Source organism: Triticum urartu, chromosome 5A, assembly GCF_056163025.1.
Source record: "Triticum urartu cultivar PI428250 chromosome 5A, HENAU_Tu73, whole genome shotgun sequence".
In the NCBI taxonomy this organism is placed as follows: Eukaryota; Viridiplantae; Streptophyta; class Magnoliopsida; order Poales; family Poaceae; genus Triticum; species Triticum urartu.
This window is the reverse complement of record NC_141877.1, coordinates 223,605,010-223,610,350: the sequence shown is the minus strand read 5'-3', so window position 1 is coordinate 223,610,350 and position 5,341 is coordinate 223,605,010.

The following is a 5,341-nucleotide window of genomic DNA, read 5'->3' as shown; positions in this document are numbered from 1 at the left end:
ACGCTGACCAGGGCCAGGCCTACCTCTCTCCTAGGTGGTCTCAACCTGCCCTGTCGCTTCGCCACAAAGATCCACACAGAGGGCTGTCGGGAAAGTATGTCCTTCCAGCCTCCAATTCGTGAATCAACCGTGGGTACTCCTCGAGCCAACCCGACTTTAGTCATCACATGTATCATATATAAAGTATATAGTGTATACCCGTGATCACCTCCCGAGTGATCACGGCCCGATAGTATAGCATGGCAGATGGACAAGAATGTAGGGCCACTGATGATAAACTAGCATCCTATACTAAGCATTAGGATTGCAGGTAAGGGTAACAACAGTAGTAGCAAGACAGGCTATGCATCAGGATAGGATAACGGAAAGCAGTAACATGTTACACTACTCTAATGCAAGCAGTGGAGAGTAGAGTATGAGATATCTGGTGATCAAGGGGGGCTTGCCCGGTTGCTCTGGCAAGAGAGAGGGGTCGTCAACACCGTAGTCGTACTGGGTAGCAGCGGCGTCGGTCTCGGTGTCTAGCGAGAGAAGAGGGGGGGAAGAAACAATGAATACAATGCAAACAGATGCATAATGATGCATGACAAAGCAAAGCGTGATGCTAGGCGTGCCCTAACGCGGTATGAGGTGATACCGGTGAAGGGGGGAAACAACCGGGAAAGTATCCCCGGTGTTTCGCGTTTTCGGGCAGAGGAGCTGGAGGGGGAAAGGTGCGAGTTCGATAGGTTAGGGATGCGCGGCGGACGAACGGGCTGCGTATCCGGGTTCGTCTCGCCGTTCCGAGCAACTTTCATGTTGAAAATAATTTAATCCGAGTTACGGATTAAAAGATATGATTTTCTAAAGATTTTATTAATTTCTGGAATTTAATTAATTATTTAAATTAATTCAAAATTGGATTCATGACATCAACATGATGTCATGCTGACGTCAGCAGTCAACAGAGGTTGACTGGTCAAACTGACCAGTGGGTCCCACCGGTCAGTGACACATTTTAATGAAACAAATTAATTAACCTAATTAGTATTAATTAGGGGGGTGGGCCCCACTGTCATACTCTGTTAGTTAATTAACAATAGTTAATTAGGTTAATTAGTCATTAGATTAATTAATCTTAATTAGTTAATTTAATCAGAATTAATTAAGTTAACTAATTAGTTAATTAATTAATTGATTAATTATTTTTATTATTTATTATTTTATTTTATTTTTATTTTATTTTTTAAATCCCCTTTTTTTTACAAAAACGTTCTGGGCGGGCCCCACATGTCTGTGGCCCCAAGGGGGCTCTTAGCGAGCGCTGGCGCTAGCGGTTACGGGCGGGCGCCCGAACGAGGGGCGAACCGAGCCGCGACGGGAGGGCACTGGCGCCGGCGGCCAGGGCGGGGCTCACCGGCCGGCCGTCTTCGGCGAAGGAAGCCGACGCAGGAGGGGGTGCCAGAGGCAGCAGCACGCGCCGTGCGGCCTCGCGCGAGGCGGCAGAGGCGAGCGGGCGCGACCGCAGCACAGCAGTGGCAGCAGGGGCGGAGGGAGAGCAGCGGTGGCCGGAGCGCGGGGGCGAGCGCGTGGGACGGCGCGGGCACGCGCGGGACGTGGGCGAGCGGGGCCGCAGCTGTGGCCGCGGCAGAGAGGGGCGAGGCGGGGCACATGCGGCGCATGGCGAGGCCAGCGCCGTCGCGGGTGAGGGAGGAAGAGGAGGGGCGCGGGGGCGCGGCCATGGGCGCGTTCAGGGGCGCCGGAGCGCGGCCATTGACGTGGTGAGCGAGGGGGCGGGGCTGCGGGTGAGGACGGCGAGCGGTGCGTGTGGGTAGGCGCGGTCGTCGGGCGCAGGGCGGCGCGAGGCGGGGCACCGCGGTTGTCGAGACCAGGAGCAGGGGGTCGCGGCGTGGATGGGTGTCAATGCGGCGTGGGCACGCAGAGGCGGCCACCGCATGCGCGGCGGCAGCGTGCGGGCGTCTGGACAGGGAGAGGAAGAGGGGGGGCGTGCTCACATCGAGGAGCAGGGATGGGGCAGCGGGAGTCGTGGGGGAGGACGGGGACGTTGTCGACGTCGAGGAGGCAGGCCGGTGGGGGAGCTCCGGCGTGGCGACGTCCAACGGCGAGGAGGGGGCGACGGCGTTCAGTGGCGAGGCCGATGCGTGCGTGCGTGCGTGCCCCAATCCGATCTGGATCGGGGAAGGGAAGAGTAGGGGCGCGAGTGAGGGGGGGGGGAAGTGGTGGCGGCTAGGGTTTAGCCGAGGGAGTGGGGGATAAGTGAGTGGGGGGGGTGGGGTTCGGCCGGCTGGGCCTGTGGTTTGGCCCAGTAGGGTTGTGGCCTACTGGGCCGGAGCCCAGTGGGGGTTTTTCTCTTATTTTTGTTTTTTGTAATTTCTTTCTTTTATTTATTTTCCTTTTCTGTTTTATTTAGTTTAGGGCATTTAGGTATTTTGTAAAACTGTGTCCTCTACACCATAATTACCTATGCCACTTTTGGCACTGTCCGAACATTTTTGTTTCAACTTTTAAAAACTTTTGTTGTTTGCGATTTTTTTAATTGATTTTTGAATCGGTTTGAACTAACGAAAGTTTAGCAACAGTAATCAAAGATGATATGGCATCATTAGGAGAGTTTTACTGTAGCCTAATTACCCGGGCGTTACATGTTCCCCTTCTTGATCTTGAACAACAGGCATAGTTTGAACAGTGGGATCTTGTGGAGATATGGGTGTTGAAGTGGCTTGAGGATGAGAGAAACTTCCATCTTCTTCATCATCGTCATGAGGTTCTTGTTCAATTGGAAGAAGAGCACCAACACCCATGGTCAAAATATCTTGAGAGGGATCTTCTTCACCTACATCACTTAGATCAACTTGATCCCCATGGGAGCCATTAAATTCATCAAACACCATGTCACAAGTTTCTACAACACATCCATTGGATTTGTTGTAGACTCTATAGGTGTGAGAGTTTGAGCCATAACAAACAAATATCCCCTCAATTGTTTTGGATTGAAATTTTCCTAACCATTCTCTCTTGTTGAGGATGAAACACTTGCACCCAAATACACGAAAGTACTTGACACTTGGTTTGTTCCCGGTTAGGAGCTCATATGGAGTCTTCTCCAATATCGTGCGGAGGAAAAGCCGGTTTGATGCATGGCATGCGGTGTTGACAACCTCGGCTCAAAAACTATGCGGTGACTTGTATTCATCCAACATGGACCTTGCCATTTCCACATGAGTACGGTTCTTCCTCTCGGCTACACCGTTTTTTTCAGTAGTGTAGGGCGCGGAATATTGATGCTCAATCCCTTCATCACTAAGAAATTCTTCCAAGGTGTAGTTCTTGAACTTGGAGCCATTATCACTTCTTATTGCCAAGATTTCCTTGTCAAACTTGTGTTGGGCTTGCTTAGCAAAATCAATGAGGGTGATCTTTGTCTCGTCCTTGGACTTGAGGAAAAACACCCATGTATATCTTGAGTAATCATCAACAATGACAATTACATACTTTTTCCCACGAAGACTATCCCATGATGGAGGCCCAAAAATATCCACATGAAGGAGCTCCAAAGGCCTTGAAGTAGATACAATATTCTTGGGTGGGTGCTTTGATTGATGTTGCTTCCCGGCTATGCATGCACTACACTGATACGTCTCCAACGTATCTATAATTTTTAATTGTTCCATGTTGTTATATTATCAATCTTGGATGTTTTACAATCATTTTATAGCAACTTTATATCATTTTTTGGGACTAACCTATTAACATAGTGCCCAGTGCTAGTTGTTGTTTTTCGCTTGTTTTTTACTTCTTAGAAAATCAATATCAAATGGAGTCCAAATGCAGCGGAACTTTTTGGTGATTTTTTCTAGACCAGAAGACACGTGTTGGGCCAAGAAAGTACTTGAGGGGAGCTCCGAGGGGAGCACAACCCACCAGGGCGTGCCTGGGGGGCCAAGTGGGTTGTGCCCACCTCGGTGGCCTCCCGCACCACCTCTTTGCTCTATAAATACCCCAATATTTCAAAAACCATAGGGGAGTCAACAAAAATCAATTTCAACCGCCGCAAGTTCCAGAAACCACAGATCCAATCTAGACACCATCACGGAGGGGTTCATCATCCTCATTGGTGCCTCTCCGATGATGCGTGAGTAGTTCACTGTAGACCTACGGGTCCGTAGTTAGTAGCTACATGGCTTCCTCTCTCTCTCTTTTGATTCCTCAATACAATGGTCTCTTGGAGATCTATTTGATGTAACTCTTTTTGCGGTGTGTTTGTTGGGATCCGATGAACTTTGAGTTTATTATCAGATCTATGTTTTTATCCATGAAAGTTATTTGAGTCTTTTGATATCTTATATGCATGACTACTTATAGCCTCATATTTCTTCTCTGAATCTTTGGTTTTGTTAGGCTGACTAGATCGATTTTTCTTGCCATGGGAAGAGGTGCTTTGTGATTGGTTCGATCTTACGGTGCTTGATCCCAGTGACAGAAGGGGAACTGACACGTATGTATTATTGCTATTAAGGACAACAATATGGGGTCTATTTCTACATAAATAGATCTTGTCTACATCATGTCATCATTCTTATTGCAGCACTCCGTTTCTCCATGAACTTAATACACTAGATGCATGTTGGATAGCAATCAATGTGTGGAGTAATAGTAGTAGATGTAGGCAGGAGTCGGTCTACTAATCTTGGACGTGATGCATATATAATGATCATTGCCTGGATATCGTCATGATTATTTGAAGTTCTATCAATTGCCCAACAGTAATTTATTTACCCATTGTATGCTATTTTTCTCAAGAAAAGCCACTACTGAAATCTATGGGCCCCGGGTCCCTTCTTTATTATATTTGTCTTCGCGATCTATTTTTATTTGCTTTTATTTCCAGATCTGTTAATCCAAAAATACAAAAATACCTTGCTGCAATTTTTATTTATTTATTTTATCTCGCGTTCCCGCGAGATCTGTTTATCCAATCTACTACAATTTTACCTATCTTTTTACCTGTGAGGGATTGACAACCCCTCTCTTACTTCGGGTTGCAAGTATTTATTCTTTGTGTGCAGGAGCTGTTTACGTGGTGTTGCATGGTTCTCCTACTGGTTCGATAACCTTGGTCTCATCATTGAGGGAAATGCCTACCGTAGCTGTGCTGCATCATCCCTTCCTCTTTGGGGAAATACCGACGTAGTTCAAGCCGCATCAAAAGGAATTTCTGGCGCCGTTGCCGGGGAGGATCAAGTCAAGATAGTCTCCCGACAACTCGCTAATTCCTGGCGCCAATGCCGGGGAGACATCATCAACATCTACCAGGTTCCTAATCACAAATCTCATCTCCTTG